Consider the following 23030-nt stretch of genomic DNA (forward strand, 5'->3'; position numbering starts at 1 on the left):
TAAGGGGGGGGGGGGGCAGACAGGAGATTCTATGGACGTGAAAAAGACTCCTGGATGGTGTTCTTCCTGAACACACTTAACAAACTCCACCCCATCTAAACCCCTCACTGAGTGGAGATGCCAATCGATATTTGGGAAATTAAAATCTCCCTTCACAACAACTCTGTTATTATCACACCTTTCTAGGATTTGCTTCCCTATCTGCTCCTCGATATCCTTGTTACTATCGGGCGGCCTGTAAAGAACACCCAGTAAAGTAATTGACCTCTTCCTGTTTCTAACCTCCACCCACAGAGATTCCGTAGACAGTCCCTCCATGAAGTCCACCTTTTCTGTAGCCGTGACACTCTCTCTGGTCAACAGTGCCGCTCCCCCACCTCTTTTGCCTCCTTCCCTGTCCTTTCTGAAACATCTAAAACCCGGCACTTGAAGTAACCATTCCTGTCCCTGAGCCATCCAAGTCTCTGTAATGGCCACCACATCGTAGCTCCAAGTATTTATCCAAGCTCTAAGCTCATGCGCCTTGTTCACTATACTCCTTGCGTTAAAATAGACACATCTCAAACCGTCCCTTCTCTGTCACCTGCCTGTCCTCCCTCTCGTACCAACTACAAGCTTTGTCTATTTGAGAACCAAACACCTCTTCTCCAGTCTCTCCAGTTTGGATCCCACCCCCCAACAATTCTAGTTTAAACTCTCCCCAGTACCCTTAGCAAACCTCTCTGCCAGGATATTGGTCCCCGTGGGATTCAAGTGCAACCTGTCCTTTTTGTACAGGTCATACCTGCCCCAAAAGAGGTCCCGATGATCCAGAAATCTGAATCCCTGCCCCTCACTCCAATCCCTCAGCCACGCATTTAACCTCCACCTCATTCTATTCCTATACTCACTGTCACGTGGCAGAGGCAGTAATCCTGAAATTACTACCCTTGCAGTCCTGCTTCTCAACTTCCTTCCTAACTTCCTATAGTCTTTTCTCAGGACCTCTTCCTTTTTCCGACCTATGTCGTTGGTACCAATACGTACCATGACCTCTGGCTTTTTTCTCTTCCTCTGCAGGATGTCTTGGACACGATCTGAAACATCCTGGACCCTGACACCTGGGAGGCAAACTACCATCCGAGTTTCCTTCCTGCATCCACGGAATCACCTGTCTGCCCCCCTAACTATTGAGTCCCCTATCACCACTGCCCTCCTCTCTCCTTCCCTATCCTTCTGAGCCACAGGGCCGGACTCCATGCCAGAGGCACTGCCACTGTTGCTTCCCCCAGGTAGACCGTCTCCCCCAACAGTACTCAAGCAGGAGTACTTATTGTCAAGGGGTACAGCCACAGGGGTACTCTCTAGTACCTGGCTATTCCCCTTCCCCCTCCTCACTGTGACCCACTTGCCTGACTCCCGTCGCCCTGGTGAGACTACCTGCCTATAACTCCTTTCTATCACCTCCTCATTCTCTCTGACCAGACGAAGGTCATTGAGCTGCATCTCCAGTTCCCTAACACGGTCCCTCAGGAGCTGCAGCTCGACACACCGGGTGCAGATGTGGTTGTCCTGGAGGCTGGAAAACTCCAGGACCTCCCACATCTGACATCGACCACAGAAAACCATACTCATTCTACTTCCTGTCCTCAAATCCCCTACCTCGCCTCGCCCCTTTACCGTCTAAGCCCGTTGAGCCAAAGCCCAATCACTCTGCTCCCTCTCACTCCACTGCCCGCTCCGACATTGCCCGCTGGATATGGCGGTTTGCTTTTTAAACTGCCTGCGCGCTAACCGCTTACGTCACATGCCTAAGCAGTCTCGCCCCGCTATTCCCGATTAGAGAAAAAAAATTTAGCTGCTCCGAAGTCCGAAGTCCGCTGAAACGACTCGAAAACGAAACCGCTGCTGTTGTTTTTCTCGCTTTTTAAACTGACACGTTGCACCTGAACTTGAGGGGGACCATTATTCTTGTGGGCAGGTTTGCTAGAGCTGTTGGGGAGTGTTTAAACGAGTTTGGCAGGGGATGGGAACTCAAGTGGTAGGTTAGAGGTTGATGCATTCAGTGTACCAGTAGATGCAGTGTGTAGAAAGACTGAGGAAGAAAAGGCAGTTACAAGGGCAAAATTGCAGTCAGCTGGATGGGCTGAAGTGTATCTACTTTAATGTGAGAAGCATCAGGATCAGGGGTGATGAACTTAGAGCAAGGGTAAGTACATGGAACTATGACATTGTGACCATTACAGAGACTTGGCTGTCACAAGGGCAGGAATGGCTGCTGGATATTCTAGAGTTTAGATATTTCAAAAGGGAAGGGACAGGGGTAGAAGAGGTGGGGGAGTGGCATTGCTGAGGGACAGTATCACAGCTGTAGAAAGGAGGATTTTCCTGGAGGGACCATCTACTGAGTCAGTGTGGGTGGAAGTCAGAAACAGGAAGGGAGTGATCACTCTATGGGAGTATTCTACAGACCCCCTATAGCAGCAGAGACACCAAAGAGCAGATCGGGAGGCAGATTTTGGAAAGGTGCAAAAATAACAGGGTTGTTGTCATGGGTGATTTAACTTCCCTAATATTGATTGGCACCTCCTTAGTGTAAAGGGGATAGATGGGGCAGAGTTTGTTAGGTGTGTCCAGGAAGGATCCCTGACACAGTATGTGGACAGGCTGACTAGAGGAGAGGCCATACTGGACCTGGTACTAGGCAATGAGCCTGATCAGGTTTCAGATCTCTCAGTGGGAGAATATTTTTGGAGACAGTGACCATAACTCCTTGACCTTTACCATAGTCTTGGAGACGGATAGGAGCAGACGATATGGGAAAGTATTTAATTGGGGGACGGGGAATTTTGATGCCATTAGGCAGTTAACTTGGGAGCGTAAATTGGGAACAGATGTTCTTGGGGAAGTGTACAATCGAAATGTGGATGTTGTTTAGGGAGTACTTGCATGGGGTTCTGGATAGATTTGTCCCATTAGATATTTTTTAATATTTATTTACTAGTCACATGTACATCGAAACACACAGTGAAATATGTCTTTTTGCATTGCTAAAAATGTGCCGGGGGCAGCCCACAAGTGTCGCCACTCTTCCGGTGCCAACGTAGCATGCCCACAGCTCCTAACCTGTACGTCTTTGGAATGTGGGAGGAAACCAGAGCACCCGGAGGAAACCCACACAGACACGGGGAGAACGTACAAACTCCTTACAGGCAGCAGCAGGAATTGAACCCAGGTCGCTGGCACTGTGATAGCATTACGCTAACCGCTATGCTAGTGCCGCCCATGGATCCATGGTTCCTTCACTCTACCATCTACCAAGGATGGTAGAGTGAAGGAACCATGGTTGACAAGAGATGTAGAATATAGAACATAGAACATAGACTACAGCACAGTACAGGCCCTTCAGCCCACGATGTTTTGCCAACATTTTATCCCGCTCTAAGATCTAACTAACCCTTCTCTCCCACATAGCCCCCTATTTTTTCTATCATTCATGTGTCTATCTAAGAGTCTCTTAAATGTCCCTAATGTATCTGCCCCCACAACCTCTGCAGGCAGTGCGTTCCACACACCCACCACTCTCTGTGTAAAAAAATTACCCCTGACATCCCCCTTATACCTTCCTCCAATCACCTTAAAATTATGTCCCCTCGTGTTAGCAATATCTTGTCAAGAGGAAGAAAGAAGCTTACCTAAGGTTTAGAAAGCAAGGATCAGACTGGGCTCTGGAGAGTTACAAGGTAGCCAGGAGGGAGCTTAAGAATAGAGTTAGGAGAGCTAGAAGGGGGCATGAGAAAGCCTTGGTGAGTAGGATTAAGGAAAATCCCAAGGCATTCCACACGTATGTGAAGAATAAGAGGATGACTAGAGGGAGGGTAGCACCGATCAGGGATAAAAGAGGAAACGTGCCTGGAGTCGGAAGAGGTAGGGGAGGTACTTAATGAATACTTTGCTTCAGTATTCACCAGAGAGAGAGAACTTGCCGTTTGTGAGGATGGCGTATGACAGGCTGATACACTAGAGCATGTCGACGTGAAGAAAGAGGATGTGCTGGAACTTTTGAAAAACATTAGGATAGATAAGTCACTGGGGCCGGACAGGATATATCCAAGGTTATTACAGGAAGCGAGGGAAAAGATTGCTACGCCTTTGCTGATGATCTTTGCGTCCTCACAGGCCACAGGAGTAGTGCCAGATGATTGGAGGGTGGCAAATATTGTTCCTTTGTTCAAGAAGAACAAAGGAACTACTCCCTTAGGGATAACCCTGGGAATTGCAGGCAAGTGAGTCTTCACTGGTGGGCAAATTACTGGAGAAGATTCTTAGAGACAGCATTTATGGGCATTTGGAGAAGCATAGGCTGATTAGGAACAGTCAGCATGGCTTTGTGAGGGGCAGGCCGTGCCTCACAAGCTTGATTGAATTCTTTGAGGATGTGACAAAGCACATTGATGAAGGTAGAGCAGTGGATGTGGTGTACATGGATTTTAGGAAGGCATTTGATAAGGTTTCTCATGGAAGGCTCATTCAGAAAGTCAGGAGGCATGGGATCCAGGGAAACCTAGCTGTGTGGATTCAGAATTGGCTCGCTAATAGAAGACAGAGGGTAGTGGTAGATGGAGCGTATTTTGCCTGGAAGTCGGTGAACAGTAGTGTTCTGCAGGGTTCTTTTCTGGGATCCCTGCTCTTGGGAATTTTTATAAATGACTCGGATGAGGATGCGGAAGGGTGGGTTAATAAGTTTGCAGGTGACACGAAGGTTGGTAGTGTTGTGGATAGTGTAGAAGGTTGCTGTAGGTTACAACAGGACATTGATAGGATGCAGAGCTAGGCTGAGAAGTGGAAGATGGAGTTCAACCCGTAAAAGTGTGAAGTGACACACTTTGGAAGATCGATTTCAAAAGCAGAATACAAGGTTAATGGCAGGACTCTTAGCAGTGTGGAGGAACAGAGGGATCTTCGGGCCCACGTCCATAGATCCCTCAAGGTTGCTGCGCAGGTCGATAGGGTTGTAAGAAGGCGTATGGAGTGTTGGCCTTCATTAGCCAGGGTATTGAGTTCAGAGCTGCGAGGTAATGTTGCAGCTCTACAGAACTCTGGTTGGACCACGCTTGGAGTATTTTATTCAGTTATTGTTGCCTCATTATAGGAAGGATGTGGAAGCTTTAGAAAGGTTGCAGAGGAGATTTACCTGGATGCTGCTTAGATTGGAGAGCAGGTCTTAGGAGAATAGGTTGAGTGAGCTAGGGCTTTTCTCTTTGGAGCGAAGGAAGATGAGAGGTGACTTGACAGAGGTGTACAAGATGATAAGAGGCATAGATCGAGTGGACAGGCAGAGACTTTTTCCCAGGGCAAAAATGGCTAAGATGAGGGGGCATAATTTTAAGGTGATTGGAGGAAGGTATAAGGGGGATGTCAGAGGTAAGTTTTCTCACACAGAGAGTGGTGGGTGTGTGGAACGCACTGCCGACAGGGGTGGTGGAGGCAAGTACATTAGGGACATTTAAGAGACTCTTAGGCACATGAATAATAGAAAAATGGAGGGGTATGTTGGACGGAAGGGTTAGATAGAGTGAGATAAAATGTCGGCACAACATCGTGGGCCGAAGGGCTTGTACTTGCTGTAATGTTCTATATTCTATATTCTATGTAACTTGTCCATGCCAACCAATTTATCTACTTGAGCTAGATGCATTTCCCCGCGTTTGGCCCATGTCCCTCTAAACCTTTCCTATCCATGTACTTGTCTAAAAGTCTTGTAAATGTTGCATTAGTACCTGCCTCTAACACTTCTTCTAGCAGCTCGTTCCATATACCCACCAACCTGTGTGTGAAAAAATTGCCCCTCAGACACCTATTAAATCATTCCCCTCTCACATTAAACCTATATCCTCTAGAAAGTAGAACAGTACAGCATAGGAACAGGCCCTTCAGCCCATGATGTCTGTGCTGACCATGATGCCAAATGAAACTAATCCCATCTACTTGCTTATGATCCATATCCCTTAATTCCCTTCCTGTTCCTGTGTCTGTCTAAATGCCTCTTAAGTGCCATTATTGTATCTGCTTCAAAGGTCCTGCAATCAAATCAATCTCCTCTCTTGTGTGTCTCAGTAACCTGGGATAGATCTCATCAGGCCCTGAGGATTTATCCATCTTAATGTTCTTCAACAGACCCAAGACCTCCTCCTTCTTGATATCATGCCCTAGAATATCAGCATATCCCTCCCGGATCACACTATCCTTCATGCCCTTCTCTTTGGTGAATACTGATGTGAAGTACTCATTTAGTACCCTGTTCATTTCCTCTGGCTCCTGACACAAATTCCCTCCTTTATCCTTGAGTGGACCTACTCTCTCCCCAGCTACCCTCTTGTTTTTAATGTATGTATTAATTGACTTTGGAATCTCCTTCATCCAACTTGCCAAGGACACTTCATGGCTCCCTTTGGCTCTCTGAAAACCCCGCATGAGGTCTTTCCTGCTTTCTTTATATTCCTCAAAGGCCCTGACTGATTTCAGCTTCCTTCCCACTTCCATCAGTCCATTTAAGTTCTCTCTCCCTGTGTTCACCTTTTCCATTCCCCTGCACTGATCCAACTGGGTTTTTTCTCCCAAGGTCTACCCTTCCTATCCCCTCCCTGCCTGGTTCCACCTGCTCATTATTCCTCCCTTATCATCTTCCAGCCTCTGCCTTTACCTTCACCTTCCCTACTCTCCCCTACCCCCACCTGGCTCCATTTGTCTATTTCTTTTCCTTATCTGTTTTCACCTATCACCGTCCAGTTGTATCTAAACTCACCATTCCTCCCACTTGGTTCCATCTGCCCTTCATTCCCCACCTCACCTGCTTCCACCTATCAACTACTAGCCCTGACTCACCTCTCTTCTCGCTTCTTAATGTTGGCTGTGTTTCCTCTATACTCTTGGTCCTGATGCAGGGTCATGAAGAGAAATGCCAACCACCTCTTTGCCTCCATAAGTACTGCTTGAGCCATTGACTTCTTCCAGCAGTTTGTCTTTTTACTCCAGATTCAAGCATCTTGAGTCTCTGCTTCCTTTTTGAACCTGGAATGCCACCTAGCCAAGGCAACATCCACTCTAAGCATAGCTAGTAAATCCTACTTATCAATTTTCACCCCATCCCTTGCCTCTGCATTTCCATTTCTACTGATATTTTGTCATCATCTGCTTCTTTGATAACACTTATATCAAGTACTTGTTTGGTATTCTAGTCATGCTTTGTGATGTCTATGTTCCTAATGGGCCCCACTACACTGCTTATTTATATGCTAGAACAAGATTATTGAGTGATCTTTTATGTTACTGCCATTATTTTTTGCCACTCTTATTTTCCTCTTTATTTCTCCTGTGAACATATAGCATTTAGCCTGGTTCTCCATCTAGGAATTTTCCTGAAGTACACCATAAACCCTGTTTTTTTATTTTCATTATATTCTCTATTTCCTTCTTTATCCAAGTAGGCCTGCCTTTGGTTTTCCTACCTTTCCCTCTCATGGGAAAATACCCAGCCTGTATTGAAACTTCACTCTGAAGATCTTGGCCTGTTTTGTTGTCATTTTCCCCATTAATCTTTGTTTTCATGTTACACTGACTTGATCCCCTCTCATTTCATTGAAGTTAGTTCTCTCCCAGTTTAGAAGCTCTATTTTACAATGATCTTTTCTCATTCCCAGTCTCATTCATATGACACAATTATAGGTATTACTTAGTCTATTTAGCCCACCTATCAGGATTAGCTATCAGGAGAGGTTGGACAAATTTGGATTATTTATTCTGGAGCATCGGAACCTGAGGGGCGAACTGATAGAAGTTTATAAAATTATGAGATGCACAGATAGGGTCGACAGCCAGAACCTTTTCCCCAGAGTAGAAATGTCAAAGGAAAATAGGAGCAGGAGTAGACCACTCGGCTCCTCAATCCTGCCCTGCAATTCAATCCAATCAGGCCTCACCTTATTTCTTGCCAGTTTCCCAAAGCTCTCAATTTCCTGATCTTTGAAAAGTTTGTCTATTTCCTCTTTGACTACCACCAGCCCAGCCTCCATAACCCTGTGGTACAGAGAATTTCAGAGATTCACCACCCTCTAAAGAAGTTTATCCAGTGCTCCTCAGTTGTAAATGACTGCCCCTAGTCTTTTAACTATGGCCCCTCGATTGAGATTCTTCCACCAGTGGAAACTTGTAAAAGTCAGATACGGACTATGTGAAAGTGAGAACAGAGTGGAAACTGTCAGTGAAGGTGATTGTGTACTATATGGGAGCAGCAGGCAGCACCAATACTATCATCAAAGAGGTTAGAGAAGGGATTGAACAGGACTGAAACAAGAACTGTTCTACCCATCTCATAACATAAATTTTTGTGAATTAATTTAACTACCACCTTTGATTTGGAGAAACTGACCTAACTTAAGAGTGAAATTTTCCAATGTGGAAGTGAGTTTTGCCAGACAAGAGGAGGGGTGGTGGGGCTGCTCATTGAATTAAAGGGTTCTCAGACTATCCTGGTGTGCAATGCAGGTGTTGAGTCATGGAGTCTTACAGCATGGAAACAGGCCCATCTGGTCCATGCTGACTGTGTTGCCCAGTGAGCTGGTCCCATCTGCCCTCCGTGGGAAAAAGGCAATGTGCTTTCACCCTGTCTATGCCCCTCATATATACTTCTGTCAGGTCACCCCTCAGATTCTTACGTACCAAGGAACAGAGTCCTAGTCTACGCAACCTCTCCTTGTAACTTAGGCCCCAAGTCCAGGCATCCTGGTTAATCTTTTCTGCACTCTTTCCAGTTTAATAACATCTTTCTGATAACAGGGTGACCAAAACTGTACACAGTACTCCAAGTGAGGTCTCACCAACGTCTTATGTAACTACAATATAACTTCCCAACTCCTATGCCCATTGCCCCGACTGATGAAAGCCAGCGTGCCAAATGCCTTTTTCACCACCCTATCTACCCATGATGCTGCTTTTAGCGAACTATGCATTTGAACTCCTAGGTCCCTCTGCTCCATACTGCCCAGGGCTCTATCATTCACTGTATAAGTCCTGCCCTGGTTTGATCTCCCAAAATGTAATATCTCACATTTATCTGGATTGAAAGTCATTTGCCAATCCTCAGCCCACACACCTAGTTGATCAAGATCCCCCTGTAATTTTTGATAACCTTCTACACTATCTACAACACCACCTATGTTAGTATCATCCACAAACTTACAAAGCATACCTTGTACATTCACATCCAAATTTTTTATATAAATTACAAACAACAAAGGTCCCAGCACGGACCCCTGTGGCACAGCATTAGATAGAGGCCGCTAGTCTGAGAAACAACCCTCGACCATCACCCTCTGCTTCCTACCACTGAACCAATTATGAATCCAACCAGCTGGCTCCCTCTGGATCCCACGCAATGTGGTTCACAAGGATTCTGTCAGGATTGGAGGGAATTGGAATTGGTTTGTTATGTCACTTGTACCGAGGTACAGTGAAAAACTTGTCTTGCATACCATTCATACAGGTCAATTCATTACACAGTACATTGAGGTAGTACAAGGTAAAACAATACAGAATGCAGAATAAAGTGTCACAGCTACCAAGAAAGTGCAGTGCAGGTAGACAATAAGGTGCAAGGTCATAATGAGGTAGATTGTGAGGTCAAGAGTCCATCTTATTTTACTGGGGAACAGTTCAATAGTCTTATAACAGTGGGATAGAAGCTGTCCTTGAGCCTGGTGGTACGTGTTTTTAGGCTTTTGTATCTTCTGCCTGATGGGAGAGGGGAGAAGAGGTAATGTCTGGGGTGAGTGGGGTCTTTGATTATGTTGGCTGCTTTACTGAGGTACCAAGAAGTATATACAGAGTCCATGGAGGGGAGGCTGGTTTCTGTGATGTACTGCACTGTGTCTTACAGTTCTCTGCTGTTTCTTGCGGTCCCAGGCAGAGCAGTTGCCGTACAAAATTGTGATGAAAGTTGTGATTCATCCAGATAAGATGCTTTCTATTGATAAAAGTTGGTGAGTGTTAAAGGAGACATGTCAAATTTCTTTAGCCTCCTGAGGAAGTAGAGGCACTGGTGAGCTTTCTTGGCCGTGGCGTCTACTTGGACAGGACAGGCTATTGGTGATGTTCACTCCTTGGAACTCTCTTAACCTCAGCACTGTTGATGTAGACAAGAGCATGTACACCGTTCCCCTTCCTGAAGTCAATGACCAACTCTTTTGTTTTGCTGACATTGATGGAAAGGTATCACAGCCTGGTATGGAGGCTTCCATGTACAGGATTGCAGGTGGCTGCAGAGGGTTGTAGACTCAGACAGCTCCATCACAGTCACAACCCTCCCCACCATCGAGGATATCAAGAGGTATGTATCATCAAGGACCCTCTTGATATCCATGGGCTCTTCTCGTTACTACCATCAGGGAAGAGGTACAGGAGCCTGACGACTCACACTCAATGATTCAGGAGCAGCTTCTTCCCCTCTGTCATCAGATTTCTGAACCCATGAACACGACCTCATTGTTCATTTTTTGCAGCATTTATTTATTTTGTAATTTATAGTTTTTTATGTCTTTGCATTGTACTGCTGCCGCAAAACAACAAATTTCACATCATATAAGACAGTGATAAAAAACCTGATTCTGATTCTGAATTCTGACATTGAGGTTTTACAAGGGAAAAGCAATAACAGAATGCAGAATGTAGTGTTACAGTTACAGAGAATGTGCAGTGCAGGTAGACAATAAGGTGCAAGAGCAATGACGAGGTAGATTGTGAAGTCAAGGGTTCATTATTAATGTACAAGGGGTCCATTCAAGAGTGTTAGAACAGTGGGATAGAAGCTGACCTTGAGCCTGGTGCTGTGTGTTTTCAAGTTTTTGTTTACTCTGCCCGATGGAAGGGGGAAGAAGAGAGAATGTCTGGGATGGGTTGGGTCTTTGCTTGTGGTGGCTACTTTTCCAAGGCAGCAAGAAGTGTAGGCAGAGACCATGGAGGGGAGGCTGGTTTTTGTGATGGTGCATCTTTAAAAGTTGGTGAGGGTCAATGGGGACATTCCAACTTTCCTTAGCCTTCTGAGGAAGTAGAGACGTTGGTGTGTTTTCTTGGCCATAGTGTCTACGTGGTTAGACCAGGACAAGCTATTGGTGATGTTTATGTCGAGGAACTTGAAGCTCTTAATCATTTCCACCTTAGTACCATTGATACATACAAGAGCATGTGCCCAGCCCTGTTTCCTGAAGCCAATATCCAGCTCTTTTGTTTTGCTGACCAAGGGAGAGGTTGTTGTCTTGACACCTTGCTAAGGAAAAAAGTGTTTGAAGATAAACATCTCAAACCTGGCATGTAGTTCCTGGTCACCAAGCACCAGTGGTCCCTGCCTCATGCATACTTCTGAGACATAGACTCCCTACAGTGGGCATCACCAAGAATTGCAGACATTTAATCAATGCTATCTCTGCAAAATCCTCCAAATACACTGGTAGGATAAGCAAACCAATGTCTGTGTACTTTCCTCGGCAGCAACTTCGGCAATGAAGTCCTAATTACACTCAATGGATTCTGATGGGTGTGATATGTCATTTGCATGACCAACCCCTGATGAAGATACTCTATTCCAAGCTTTCTCACAGCAAGAGATATGGAAAGAAGACCAAGCATATGATAGCTCTGGAGGCTGAAGATTTATAGTTAAGAGAACTGGGGTTGTTTTCTTTCAAAAACAGAATGAGATTTGGGGTGCATAAAACCATGAGAGGCCTAGGCAGGGCAAACTGGAAGACTTAGTAACCGGGAAATATTGGAGGGTAGCAAATTTTAATATTTAAAAGAAGAGAGTGAATAAAACAGGAAACTACACATTGGTTAACCTGACATTGACAATGGGGAAAGTGCTGAAGGCCATTATAAAGGTGAGTTAACAGCAGACTAGGGAAATATCAACAGTATTGGATAAAGTCAACATGGATTTCTGGGAGGGAAATAGTGTTTGACATATCTGCTGGAGTTTACTGAGGATGTGACTGGTAGAATAGATAAGGGAAAACCAGTGGATGTGGTGTGCATGGATTTTCAGAAAGTCCCACAGAAAATGTTAGTACGTAAAATAAAAGCAAGTGGTATTCGCGGTAATGTAGATTGAAAATTAGCTGAGGGATAGGAAACAGAGTCAGAATAAATGGGTCTTTTGCAAGGCGATAGGCAGCAACTAGTCAGTAATGACAAGTAATCAACGCTTGGGTCCCAGTTGTTCACAACATATCAAGGATTTCAGTGAGCACTAAATTGGGTGAGACAGTGATATATGAGGGAGATGCAAAGAGCTTCAAGGCAATTTAGACTGAGTTGCATTTGTAGTATAACATGGCTAACCTTGAAGTTATTCACTTAGATAGGAAAAACAGAAAGGCAGCATATTATCTAAATGGTGTTTGATTATAAGTTTTGAAGTACAAAGAGACTAGGGTGCTCTTGTACACATGTCATTGAAAGCAAGTATGCAGCTGAAGCAAGAAGGCAATTGGTATTTTGGCCTCTAGAGCAAGAGGATTAGAGTGAGGGATCAATGATATCATGCAGCAATTATACAGGGCTCGTGTGACCAGTCTTGGAATATTGTGTGCAGTTATGGTCTCCTTACTTAAGAAATGTTATACGTACCATAGAGAGTATATAACAAAGATCCCTCAGACATTCCTTGGACGGCAGACTGCTGTGGGAAGAGAGATTTAGGTCATAGGGTCATACAGCATGGAAGGTCATAGAGTCATGGAATCATACGTCAAGGTTGACTAGATTAGTATTGATCAGGGCTTAGGAGAAGGAGAAATCTAATTGAAGCTTACAAAATTCTGACAGGGCTAGTCAGAGTGGATGTGGGGAGAATGTTTCCCCTGACTGGGGTGTCTGGACTGAGATTGATAGGTATCTGAGTAGCCAGGGCATCAAAGGTTGTGGTGAGAAGGCGGGGGAGTGGGGCTAAATGGGAAAGGATCAGCGGACCAGTCTCGATGGGCCGAATGGCGGACTTCTGCTCCTTTGTCTTATGGTCTAGAATGAGGGTTCAAATTTCAGGTTATAGGGAAAGAGATTTAAAACTGAGATGTGACCCCTTATGCAGACAAAACAAAGATTGGTGGAGTCGTGGGCAGTGTACAGGGCTGCCAAAGGAAACCGCAAAATATAGATCAGTTGCAGAAATGGGCAGAAAAATGGCAGATGGAGTTTAATCTGAGCAAGTGTGAGGTATTGCACTTTGGGAGGTCTAATGTAAGGGGAAAGTACACAGTTAATGGCAGGACCCTTAACAGCATTGATGTACAGAGGGATCTTGGGTTCCAAATCCATAGTTTCCTGAAAATGGCTACGCAAGTAGATAAGGTGGTAAAGAAGGTGTACGGCATCCTTGTGTATAAGAGTCAGGAAGTCATGTTGCATCTATATAAAATTTTGGTTAGGCCACACTTGGAGTATTGTGTGCAGTTCTGGTTGCCCCATTACAAGAAGGATGTGGAAGCTTTGGAAAAGATGCAGAAGAGGTTTACCAGGATGTTGCCTGGATTAAAGGGCATGTGCTATAAAGAAAGGTTGGACAAACTTGGGTAGTTTTCTCTGGAGCATCGGAGGTTGAGAGGAGACCTGATAAAAGTTTATAAAGTTATTTAAGGCATAGATAGGGTAGACAGTCAGAATCTTCTTCCCGAGATAGAAATGTTAAGTACTAGAGGACATGCATTTAAGGTGAGAGAGGGAAAGTATAAAGGAGATGTGTGGGGCTAGTTTTTTTTACATATACAGAGACTGGTAGTTGCCTGGAATGGGCTGCCAGGGGTGGTGGTAGAAGCAGATATGATTGTGATGTTTAAGAGGCTTTTAGATAGACACATGAATATGCAGGAAATGGAGGGATATAGAATATGTACAGGCAGAAGAGATTTAGTTTAATTTAGCATTGAAAGGCCTGTTCCTGTGCTGTACTATTCTATGTTCTAAAGAACCTGTAGAATTCGTAATCACAGAGGGCTGTAGACACCAAGTCACAGAATATACTTAAGAAGAAAATGGGTACATTTCTTGACACAAGAGGCATCAAGGAGTATGTGGAGACAATGGAAACATGATATGGATGCAGATGATCAGCCATGGTTACATTGCATGGTGTTGCAAACTCAAAGGGCCAAATTGCTAATCTTATTTGTATTTTCTATATTTCTGTTTCTATATAGTTTTAAGATAATTAATAGGATGGGTTGAGGAGAGTTGAACCATAGAGGAAAAGTCATAGAAAAATACAGCAAGGAAACAGACTCTTTGGCCCAACTCATCTATGCCGACCATGGTGCCCACCTAGCTAGTCCCTAAAAGTGAAGAGGGTGCCTGGTATTGGACACTGAAAGGAAGTTGGAGGCAGAAACTCTCACTAGATTTAAAATGAGCTCTTGAACAGCCATAAGTTACTGACTGGATCGGAGAGTAACCTGAAACCATTTTCAGTTTACAAGGACATAGTTGACTGAATGGCTGCCTTCTGAGATTCTAAGAACTTGGCACTGGAGAAGACCTAAAAACATACACGCCTCTGGGCTAAATTCATGACTTGGCAAGATAAGTGTGATCAACTTTGATCTGAAAATTGATCACACAACACACAAATACTTTGGACTTCACAATGGACTTGCTAGTCCTGATTCCTTCCCATTGCCTGTGCATCACTAATGCTGACCTAGATGGATGAAACCAACAACCTGTGTGAGAGACACCTGTTGCTTACTGCCAACCAGTCAAACATTACTGGGCTGCAGACTCTGATGCTCCACTCCCTGCAGACTCCAATGAATTTACTTATAAAACTCAGACACCTTTGTTTCCGCAGCCTCACTGAGACATTGAAAACTTCCAATAATGGACCAAAATTTAAATATTACTCTGAAATAAACCATTCTACGATGGCAGCTTGTTCAGCTATTAATAAAATCAACCCACAAGAACAGCTGTTTGGTTTAATTGTTACTCAGATATCATGGCCCTTGTATGAACAAATCTAAACTTTGTTTGGTGTGAAAAGAAGCTGTCCCACACCGTAACATCTATGTCCTAGGGAAAGGTCTTGCCAGACAGAAAATTCCTTTCTTTTGTAGCAGCTTAAATTTGCCTCATTCCCAGAAGTGAATGTTGCAGGCACTATGATGGAGGAATTCTTTGGCATGTTTCGTAGCCCTGTCACTGGGGGAACATTATTCAGAAAAGCTTTTCATAGATTCTCTCTGACCTGCAATATGTTTCAATCATTTTTTTAAAAAAATATTATTATTTGGCTGAATCTACACCTGATAAAGTATGATGGCTTGACAGTATCTGATAGCATGCTGTCTGGTGTACCTGCAGCACAACCCAGCATGTACGTAAATAAAGCACTGCTCAAAAGTGCTTGCCACTGTAGTCCCATGACACACTTACAGCCCCTAACTGCTGCTGGTTTCTGTTAGTGTGCTTGCCATAATGCTGTCTCCTCAGTTACATCATTATAGCAGCCTGTGCTATCTGTCTACTTTTTCCATTTCAATGACCACACCAGTAGAAGGTAGAGAATAGTGAGCGAGACAAAAAATGTGCAGCTGACGGTACAGAACTCAAACTACTAGAGATTATCCATGGACTGGCAGCCAGTAATTTGCCATCACTATTAAACTGTAATAAATCCTAAATTCTACTTTGCAGTCTCTTCAGCTTTGAGTATTTACACAGACAACAGGGGGCTGAATATGCTCGCAGTTAAGACTTCTGCTGCTGTATTGTTGAACTGATGCCACTGCACACAAGTTGAAGCAATATGTGAGTCTTTGTTATTGTATAAGGTGGATTCTAACCAACACTGAAAGGTGTGGGCCTTAAAGGGTTTCCTGAAAAAAGGGCAGCTCCTTACAAAAAATACCTTGGCATGTTGAAAGGAAGCAGAAAAATCACTGTTCATTAATGAATCAAGGCCACAGGTATTCATTGTGGTTTGTAAAAAATGTAATTCAGGGCTGGAGAGCTAAACACTCCCAGATGAGCCAGAAAATGCAAACACCTAGCATTGGAAATTTAGAATCATAGAAAAATTAGGACACAAAAGGAGGCCATTCAGTTCATTATGTCTGTGAACCTGCTTTCAGCTTTCTATCATGGCAGCTCTGGGATATTGCTACCAAGGCTATTTTACAATACATTTACATCTCTACATTGGTTAAAATGTTTTACAGGTTTGTTCAGACAAAATCTAACTGTCAGATTTGAAACTTACTGTCTTGGATGTTATGCAAATTTCTCATTTTTACAAAACAATGACCTTTTCAATAAAAGAACAGTGGAAAATGATCAAATATCTGATTCCATGTTGCATATCTCCTTATGATGTAGGAGGAGACCATTTCAGCTCATCAAGTCTATGCCGGCTTACAGAGCTATCCCATTCCTCCACTAATTTCCCTCCTAACCTATTTGCCCACATTTCCATCAACTCCACTCCCCCCACACCTCCCTCCCAGGTTCTACCACTCAATCCACATGATCACAGGGAGAACGTGCAAACTCAACACAGATAGCAACCGAATTCAGGATGGAACATGGGTTGCTGGGGCTGTGAGGCAGCAGCTCTACTCACTCTGCCACAATGCTGCCCCATTCCTCGAACTCCACAACCATTTTCAAACATTTGCATTCCTTTCTTTTAGCATCCATGTCTATGTGTATGTAAATGGAAGCAATTTTGTGTGTGTTTGTGTAGGTGCATGTGCATCTAGAGTCATAGAGTTATACAACATGGAAACAGACCCTTCAGCCCAACTCATCCATGCCAAAAAAAGTGTTTACCTAACCTATTCCCATTTATTTGCATTTGGCCCATATCCCACTAAACCTTTCCGACCCATATACCTGTCCAAATATCTTCAATATTGTAATTGTACCCATCTCTACCACTTCCTCTGTCAGCTCGTACTCGATACACAACATCCTCTGTGTGAAAACTTGTCCCTCAGATCCCCTTTAAATCTTTCCCCTCTCACTTTAAACCTGTGCCTTTTAGTTTTGGACTCCCCTACCTTGAGAAAAAGACTGTGACCATCCAGCATATTTATGCCCCTCATGAAGGCAAGCATGCCGTATGCCTTCTTTGCCACCTTGTCTACCTGTATCACTACTTTCAGGAAACTATGTACTTGTTACCTCAGGTCCTTCTATTCAACAATACTCCCCAGGGCCCAACCATTCACTGTGCATGTTCTGTCCTGGTTTAACCTCCCAAAATACATCACTGCACTTATCTGTGTTAAACTCCATCTGCCATTCCTTTGCCCATTTATCCAGTTGATCTAGATCCTGTCGTAACCTTAAACAACTTTCTACATCATCCACTACAACACCAATTTTGGTGTCATCCATGAACTTACTAATCATGCCATCTACATTCTCATCCAAATGATAACGAGGATATTGGCCTGGGAGAGAACTCTGACATTTGTTTGCCTGTCCTTTCCATGAACTTGGAGGATTTTACAGAAACAATGTTGCTGGTATTTTTCCAGTGTTTGTTGATGCCTGCTGTAGCTGCTCCAGATCTTAGATACTTCCAGAATCACTGCTGCCTGGTGGATTTTGACTTTTCTACCCATTCTAATGTCTAATCTATAATTGACCAAAGGCTGTGCTGGTGCAGTGAAAGTGGTGGTGAATTTCATCGTTGATGTTTGTTTTGTTCAAGAGGTGGCTCCCACAATATGGTAAGTAGTCCATGCTTTCCACACTCTTACCCTGAACCTTTATTGTTGGAGGTTAGTATGGTGCAGCAGAGAATGTTTTGCATAGGAGTTTTGTTTTGCAGCAAGTGTGTTGAGGACTGTGTACCAAGGAGGACAATACAGGTGTTCCCAAACAGGAAACCATGGATGAACCGGGAGATCCACTCCCTACTGAAGTCAAGGACTGCTGCACACAAATCTGGTGCTCCTGATCTGTACAAGAAACCGAGATATGACCTTCGGAAAGCTATCAGGGATGCCAAGAGGCAAAACCGACTCAAAATAGAGTCCCAGACAAGCTGCCAGTTATGGTAGGGCTTACATGTCATAGCAGGCTACAAGATGAAGACGGGCTGCATAGTTAACAACAGCGCATCCCTTCCTGATGAGCTTAACGCATTCTATGTGCGTTTTGAACAGAAGGGAAGTGGATCGTCACACCCACCCTGATGGCCTCCAATGCAACTGAACCTGTGATCACCGTTGAGGATGTAAGATCAGGCTTCCGGAGAGTGAACACGAGGAAAGCATCTGGCCCAGATGGTGTCCCTGGCCATGGGCTCAGATCTTGTGCTGATCAACTGGCAGAAGTATTTGCCGACATATTTAACCTCTCCCTGCTTCAATCTCAGGTTCCCAGCTGTTTTAAGAAGACCACTATCATCCCAGTACTGAAGAAAAGCAAGGTAACATGCCTCAATGACTACTGACTGGTGGCTCTGACATCGACCATCATGAAGTGCTTTGAGAGGCTGGTCATGGCATGCATCAACTCCAGCCTCCCAGGCAATCTTGACCCACTGCAATTCACCTATCGCCGAAACAGGTCTACAGCAGACGCCATCTCCCTGGACCTACCAGCTCTGGAGCATTTGGACATTAAAGACACTTACGTTTGACTACTGTTTATTGACTACAGCTCTGCCTTCAATACAATAATCCCAAGCAAGCTTGTCACCAAACTCCAAGACCTAGGACTCAACACCTCCCTCTGTAACTGGATCCTTGACTTTCTAACCAACAGACTGCAGTCAGTGAGGATAGGCAGCAATACCTCTGGCACAATTATTTTCAACACTGGTGCCCCACAAGGTTGCATCCTCAGCCCTCTACTCTAGTCCCTATACACTCTTGACTGTGTGGCCAGATTCTGCTCTAACTCCATCTACAAGTTTGGAGATGAAACCACCGTTGTAGGCCGTATCTCAAACAAAGATGAGTTGGAGTACAGGAAGGAGATAGGGAGCTTAGTGGAATGGTGTCATGACAACAACCTTTCCCTCAATGTCAACAAAACAAAAGAGCTGGTCATTGACTTCAGGAAAGGGGGTGGTGTACATGCACCTGTCTACATCAACTGTGCTGAGGTCGAGAGGGTTGAGAGCTTCAAGTTCCTGAGAGTGAACATCACCAACAGCTTGTCCTGGTCAAATCACATAGATACCATGGCCAAGAAAGCTCACCAGTGCCTCTGCTTCTACAGGAAGCTAAAGAAATTCGGTTTGTCCCCTTTGACGCTCACCAACTTTTATCGATGCACCATAGAAAGCATCCTATCTGGATGCATCACGGCTTGGTACGACAACTGCTCTGTCCAAGACCGCAAGAAACTGCAGAGAGTTGTGGACACAGCCCAGCGTGTCACGGACACCAGCCTTCCCTCCTTGGACTCTTGTCTTTACCTCTCGCTGTCTTAGTGAAGCAGCCAGCATAATTGAAGACCCCACCCACCCGGGACATTCTCTCTTCTCTCCTCTTCCATCAGGCAGAAGATACAAGAGCCTGAGGGCACGTACCACCAGACTTAAGGACAGCTTCTACCCCACTGTGATAAGTCTATTGAATGGTTCTCTTAAACAATGAGATGGACTATGACCTCACAATCTACCTTGTTGTGACCTTGCACCTTATTGCACTGCACTTTCTCTGTAGCTGTGACACTTTACTCTGTACTCTGTACTGTTATTGTTTTTACCTGTACTACCTCAATGCACTCTGTACTAACCCAATGTAACTGCACTGTGTAATGAATTGACCTGTACGATCAGTATGCAAGACAAGTTTTTCACTGTACCTTGGTACAAGTGACAATAATAAACCAATATTAATTAAGATCCATCTTCTCGTGTACTTCAGTGAATGCATTGACAAGGGCTTGAAGCTTGGCATTTGAGTATGTGGAAATGCAAACAAAATCTGAGCACTGTAGCTCGTCTACTGAGGTTTGGATTACAGTGGTTCTGGAGTGTAGTGGCCATAATTTGAACCCATTAGTTCTGAAAATTAGCCCCATTCTGACAGGATGTTTGGAAGTGGGATGCCGCATTTCAGTAAGAAAAGTTGAGGAAAGTGCTGGGGCAATGGTGCAACCTAGTTTGACACCAGTCTTCACTGAGAACAGTTCTGTTATAGACCCATTCGGTTCTCATGTCTGAGACCAGGCTCTCAAAACAGACACTCAATTCTGAGCACTGTTGTGGGGAGAGAGAAAATGGTTCAAGGATGTGCTTCTTTGAAGGAATACATTGGGCTCCTGGCATATCTGGCCCATGACCACTCAAAGTAGAGAATGACCATTCAGGATAGTATGAAGAACTCTGAGGCAACTCAGTGGGAGTGGCGAAGATCTTCATAAATGGCAGAAGGAGTGTTCCACCCAACAAATTGCCCAGCCATTTACCCTGTCAGCTATTTCCTGTCCACTTGTGCAAGAGTCTGCAGTTAAATGTTGGCCTCATTGACCACCTGAGAACCCACAAAACTGGAGTGAAAGCAAGTCATCCTCAATCCCAAGGGACCACCAAAGAAGAGAAGTGAGAAAAATTTAACAGTTACATCATTAAATATTTTTTGTAAGTTCATGTACTAAATATGTACTCTTTATTTATCTAATCAGTCATTTGCCCACGAATAGAATCCCCTCTTCATGGGTGCCACAGTAGAGCAGCAAGTAGTGCCGCTGCCTCACAGCTCCAGTGACCCAGGTTCAATCCTGACATCCGGTGCTGTCTGTCTGGAGTTTTCACATTTTCTCTATGACTGTGTAGATTTGCTCCAGGTACCTTGGTTTACTCTCATACCCAAAAGATGTGTGGGATGGTGGGATAATTGGCCTCTGTAAATTGTTCCCATTGTGCGGGAGAATAGTAGAAACTGGGGGGCAGCTGATGGAAATGTGGGGAGAATGAAAAATAGGATTAACATAATAGGTCTTGTTTGGTGGCAGAGATCTGTGGGCCGAAGGGCCTGTTTCAGTGCATACTTTATGCTTCTGTCATTAGCTGTGGTTTTTGCAGGTTGCAAGATACACATTATTTGTGTCTGACTACCTTATGTGGCATTTTCATTACACTTTCATCTGTGACCTTCTGCAAGAATGTATGCTGCTCCAGAGTGTTTTTCCTGGTCTCCATGCCGGGTTTTGCTAAATCAATTTCATGGTTTTTCACACTTCTGCCAGTAAAATACGACCTTTTCAAAATAAAATAATTTGCCTCTTTGATCCTGATTTGTGACTGCTGTGTTTTTGATGTGATTGCAGAATTCCATCACATTCCTCTTGCCTAACTCCAGCACCTCACCTGTTTGATATTAATGCTCCTTCCTTTGACCTCCAAACAATGAAGTGCATGTGCTAGTGTTATTAGTACACATGTCACTTCAAAACACCAATGGGGAAAACTCAAGAAAATCTTTTCCAGGAAACCACCAGCTCTGACCTCAAACCTGCTCTCTAACTTCTTAAGGCCATGTTTTTAGTTATTCTGCACATTGCTTCCAGCTTTAACTCCCAGTTTCACTTCCCTTTGTTCCATATAACAGCCAAGGAAAAGTCTAGTTTCAGGCACTCTTGTTTGTAGTTTATTGTGGAGGAGACACAGCTGGAGGTGCATCGTGACGGGGTGCAAGAGGTGTGATTGCAGTGGATTGGAGGATAGGGAGAGCTGCCATGGAAAGGAGGGAGTGCAGGACCGGCATAGAGTGGTAATTCATTTTTATTCATTTATTGCCTGTCCCCACTTGCCCAGAAACTGAATGACTAGCTTAGCCATTTTAGGAGGCACTTACTTAAGAATTCGCCATAACGTAGAGAGTCTGAAGTCACATATCAGCCAGTTTACATATATATTTTTTAAATTCCATCTTACTAACCTAATTTAAATTCCACAGCAGCCAAGGTAGAGGTTGAACTGATCCCTCAATTGTTTTTATAGGTCTCTGGATTGCTAGTCTGATTATATAACAACTATGCTACCCTTACCATGCGTCCAACTATCTTTGCTTTTCATGGGTCACTTAGCTATTTGAGGAGTATTGGAAGTAACCGCTTGCAATTTTTAAATTTTATACATTACAACACTGACTACATTTCACAAATAATTTGTCGTCTGTAAAGTACATTGAGGCACAATGTAGCGTAAATGCTATAAACCCATTGTTGTCTTTATATGCCCAACCAGGCATGTGAATGCAAATGTTAACAAAGTGGAATTCAAAGGTGTTCGAGATGCATAAAGCATGTTTGTCGAGGTTTGTGAGGGAATTGTGGTAGAGTGATTATATTACTGGACTAGTAATTCAAAGACATGGGGTAATGATTCGCAGAGAATTTAGTGAGAAATTAGATCCCATTGAGCTGACTTTATTAAGGCTACTGCTGTTGGTTTGGTCAAAATTTCAGCTGCAAATTGGGATAGAACATCTGTGGCATGGCTGGCACTATTTGTCAAATTGAATTGTCTAGTTCTGTATGCACTGTAGACAAGCCAGAAATGGTACAGAATGGGTGGTTGGTGTCTGCAAATAACACTGATTTGCCCTGCCAAAATGGGTGAGATAATAACTTAGTCATAAGCAGGAAACCTTAGTCGGAACAATGGGAGGAACATCAACAACATATCCCCCACCAATTCTGCTTTAGCTAATAGAGTTTTGTTGGTAATAACATTGGAATCAAACTTATTTAGTGGAAACTGGTTGCAGAACAGTGTAGGAGGTCAAAGATAGAGGTTAGAGTGGATAGGAGACAAAGTGACAGGCAACAAGGAGTTCAGGGCCCTACCATTTACTGTGCATGTCTTGCCCTGATTTAACTTACCAAAGTGCAATGCCTTGCACTTGTCAAAGTTAAATTTCATCTGCCATTCTTTGGCCCACTTCCCCGGTTGATCTAGATCCCTTTGTAATCTTAGATAACCCTCTACACTGTCCACAATACCACTGATTTTGGTGTCATCCACAAACTTACTAACCAAT

The sequence above is a fragment of the Pristis pectinata genome, chromosome 8, assembly GCF_009764475.1.
Source record: "Pristis pectinata isolate sPriPec2 chromosome 8, sPriPec2.1.pri, whole genome shotgun sequence".
Lineage (NCBI taxonomy): Eukaryota > Metazoa > Chordata > Chondrichthyes > Rhinopristiformes > Pristidae > Pristis > Pristis pectinata.